Genomic DNA, 4,651 nt, shown 5'->3' with positions numbered 1-4,651 from the left:
TCAATTCAGTTTTATTTGTATAGCGCCAATTCATAACAGAAGTTATCTCAGGACACTTTTCAAATAGAGCAGGTCTAGACCGTACTCCTTATAACATTATTTACAGAGACCCAACAGTTCCCTCCATGAGCAAGCACTTAGCGACGGCGGCAAGGAAAAACTTCCTAGGGCCATATAGTTGGGACTTGACTGAAAATCAAAATACACTTAGCCATTTCATTCATGTTCATGTCCATTCACTCAGTGTTTCCTAGTTCAGAATCCCTCAGGACAAAGATATCAGTATCATGAGACAAATTCTTCTCTCCTAGGCACTTGAAACAATAGACTGTCTTGGACACTGAAATGCTCATCAGGGTCTATCTTCTACCACATTCAACAACACTTACCCCCTTTGTCCCTTGAAACATCCACCAGTTACTCTGTTACCCAAGCTTGTTACTGCTGCCTATAATGTATTTTCACCCCAGAGGAATAACCTGGTAGCTTTAGTCATGCTTTGATTTGTAGTCTTTTTATAATGGAGCCATGTCTGTCTACATATCTGCCTGATTTACTACATGTTTGTCTATGTCCAAGTCATTTATCCAACCAGTTAATGCCGTCTGTAATGTGTTACTCTCCTCCAGGAGGAATAAGCAGGTAGCTTTATCTAATCCATGATTTCCCAGGTGACTCCTGACATGCCGTTCCTTTTAAATTAATTAATTCCAACCAGCCACTTCTATCTCCACACTGCCACTAATAAGCCAAGCCCTACTGTATATAAGAGTGTGCTTTTTCGCTCATTTAGAAGCAGCCAAAACACAGATTTGGAGGTATTGCAAGCTACTATGCCAGCCAGATGTGTGTACTTGTGTGTGCTTGTAGTGTGAATTGCCAGATTAGGCGATCACAGTATATTGTGGTAGAGATAGAGACTATGTTGTGTTAATGCACTCCAGTACATCCATTATAATTTCTCACTGAAAATCTCAGCAGGCTGTAGTCTCTTAATACCCTCTTGATAAGGCTAAAATAACACCAGTATTCTAAGAGTTACAAATTATTTTACCTTCAGTGGACGACCCTTTGAAAGTATTTCAAAGTTAAAGTTTCTCAACTTTAAAAACACATTATATAGAGGTCAATCTTAATACCTGTCATTACTTCACTTGAAGAGTAATGACCTGATACTGACTAAGGGCAAACGAGAAGGCCATTGGGAAAGGTGCACAGAGATAGTTTATGGGAAAAAGGGGTGTGACAGTCCATAATATGGATGTGAAACCGATAATAGAAAGGTCCAAATGTGGTAACACAGGGCTTTGCCAGAATTCCCTGCCAGGTATAATTTAAGTGTGGTAGACATGTATTGTTGATGTAAACATGATGTTTATCTCCCTGTCATAGAGATAGGAGCTTGTGGAGGGTGCATTGATACTTTTCAAGCTAATAATTCAGCTTAGCTTTTAACAAAGAAATAGGTTATCCTAAAGTAGATGAAGATCATAGATGTTGAGTAATGTTTCATTCAGATCACTGTTATTTCCTTTGTACATTTTCCATTCCATTTATTTTTTACCAATAGGGAGGGAAAAAGAAGAAATTTCTAGCATGGCAATAAGACCTTTATACTTTTCTCAGTAATTGGCAAACCAAACCAGAGCTCAAATGCCATTTTGCAGGTTATCAAAAAGAGAACCTCAGTGGACTGTCTAAGTTTGTGTCTGTTGGATTAGGGAAAGCAGTGGCTTGTGGAGGATAGAATAAATCTTGGTGGGGAAAGTGAATGCACCACTTCCTAAGTATCACTGTTGAGGGCTCTTGAACAAGACCCTAAACCCCTGAAAGCAAAACCCTGGATTACTTTTAGAGCCTGTTTACACCTGGTATTAACATGATTCTTGGGTGATTGGATCACAATTGGACAGCTTTAAATACAAATGTAAACGAACACCATGAAGCATTGTGATCAGATCACTCAAACTGTAAACGCATCCTGGGCGACACTGAAAGACTGCCTACTTAACTGACATCCTGTGCACACAAAACATGCTGTCTATTTTGTTCATTGTAATGCAAATTACTTGTTTGGGTTATTTTATGAGATAAGATAAGCAGCAGATGTTTGTGAACACATTGTTTCAACTGATGAACTAATAACCACACTATTCCCAGACTCCCAGAGTTGTTGAGTGAGGAGAAACTTTATAAACTTTGTGAAATGCTGTCCACAACAGATTAATAATCATTTGAGCCTTATAGTAAATTTGGCAAACATTACACTTAAGTTATTTAATTGTTTGTGCAAAACACATTGTGTCCATTACCTACTAGATGGTGATACAACCTCTTCTACTGCGGCCCACTTTGAATGACTTTTGGGCTGACAGGAAAAAACACTTTTACTTTCCCTGACTCTGGCATGAATACCTTTCTTCATCATCCGTAATGGAAAAACATCAGATTTCCACACAGTCGAAAAAGAAAAAGTGTGTGTCCTGCTTATAAAAATCAGTTATAAAATTCCATTGCGCGCCACAGAGCATGTCTACTGCAGGGCTGCTGATAGTGCAGGTAAAAGCAACAGGCTATATGAATTTAGTGTGTCGCTGAGCTGAAAAAGGAATCAGCTAACAATTGTGAGTAGGGTACAGCCCTAGTGTTTTCATATAGAGCAGGTAAGTGAGATCCAATCACAAGTGGTCACAACTTGGCATTCATAGGACTCAGAAAAGCAAAAAAGTCTGTGCTCAGGCATATGTATTTTGTAGGAAAGCTAGATCTTAACAAGGAAATATATTATCTAAAAGTAGATAAAGATCATATATATTGAGTGATGTTTCTTGCAAGTCTCAGATATTTCCATTTCCATTTTGTTTACATAAATTAAATGCTATCTTGAGCCAATAAATTAAGCCAACTTGCCCTTTTGGTGGAAGTTTCACCGATAATACAATAAAAACGCGTAGTGTAAATTGGAATTTTTCATAGTTACAGTCAGAATTATTGATTTACACCACATAAAGCCTTCAGAAGGAAAGACTTGCTTGGTGCTAATCTCCAAAAGTGAGACTGGCTCAGATTTGTGTTCTGCACTGCTCAGCTTCTGAGTCAGCAGTCCAAGCAAGAACAGCCTTTTGTTTTCACACTACTGCACTGGTGTAATTTACATCAAACAAACAATAAATATTTAATAAGTACAAAATGCTATTGAGTACAAAATTCTTATACCCGTGGTTATATCTTGAACCTCTTATTTACCTTAACAAATTTCATTGACTTGTAACTGCAAAGGTCAACTTTGGAATGGAATTTAGTTCAGCACAGTGCTGTGGGCTTTTTGGACTTTGTGCTTGGGACACATACAGTATACGGTATATAGCTTGTGGAATGCAGCCAGTAGCTCAACCTTGTTGGCCTCCCTTTCCTTTTGTTCCTCGTAGAAATTCGTACTTTTTTTACGTCTTGAAATTTTCTAAAGGACAAGCTTCAAAAGCTGCACCTACTACTAATTTGTGGTATACCTGGTTTAAGTTTCTTATTGTAATTAACTGTATATGACAGAACATTTTTGTTTGTGCACTAATTGCATTACATTTTATGTCTATATGGATGTATATACTAATGCTCTGTGTACAAAAAACAATGTAATACATTTTTGGAAAAACTGTACTTCTCCTCTAATTGTGTCCTTGTGAAGAAAGTGTTGCTGGGATTCATATCCTCTTTGTCTCACAAGGCCAATTCATCCAGTAAAACTCCAACAGGTGGTCATCGTTAGAGTCTATTATCCACTCTATTTCGGTCAATCCATCCATCCCAGTTGTATCCCCCAGTCTTGGCCTCCTTCTGTTTCTCTTAGCTCTTATAGTCGGGTCTCAAAGTGGCAGTATTTAGAGTAGATTTCTGTCTACGTCCCCCCAGATCCCTCCACAATCATCTGTGCTATACTCTTGCAGTCTGTTTCTGTCTTATCATCCATCATGCCAACATCTCGCCCCGCCTGTTGTGATAAATTTAAATATGTTTGTCTCTCTTTGGGGCTACTTTAGTGTGTTTACATTACACAATAGTGTGTTTTTCTCTTTGGTAGTTCCACAAAAATTTCAAGGTCATGATGCAAGACTGAAATGGTTCTCTGAAGCACTAATGGTAAACAGCATGTGACTGACTGATTTTGATTTCAACCTGTCAACTATTTCTCCATCAGCAGAGATGGCAGCATAATTCTTACAAATGAGCTCTTTGCTGATTTAAAGCACCATTTAAAATTTGCCCTTGAAGGGGAAATGTAGGTAATTTCACCAGATCACCACCTCACACTTAAGTGAGTTCATTCTCTAACAAAAACAACAACATCTGCCAGAATCGTTAAAACACCATAATGCTAGGAGTAAGGGGGATGAGCACACACACACACACACACACACACACACACACACACACACGGGATTCAGTGTTATATCTCTATGCACTTGGGGAGCTTAAGGTTTAGTCTGGTCTCCTCTTGAGACTGAATAGGTTTCTTGTGCACATGAGACATAAACAATGTTAGTTAGTTACCAACAGTAGTCAGTTAAGCTTTATGTATTCACATAGCAGCAGTGGCAGACTCGGGCTGTTTGAGGTGCAGGGGCAAACAAATTTAAAGGGAGGGAGGGCACTT

Source organism: Morone saxatilis, unplaced genomic scaffold (assembly GCF_004916995.1).
Source record: "Morone saxatilis isolate NCDOM2014 unplaced genomic scaffold, NCSU_SB_2.0 Contig21, whole genome shotgun sequence".
Lineage (NCBI taxonomy): Eukaryota > Metazoa > Chordata > Actinopteri > Moronidae > Morone > Morone saxatilis.
This window is presented reverse-complemented; position numbering follows the sequence as displayed.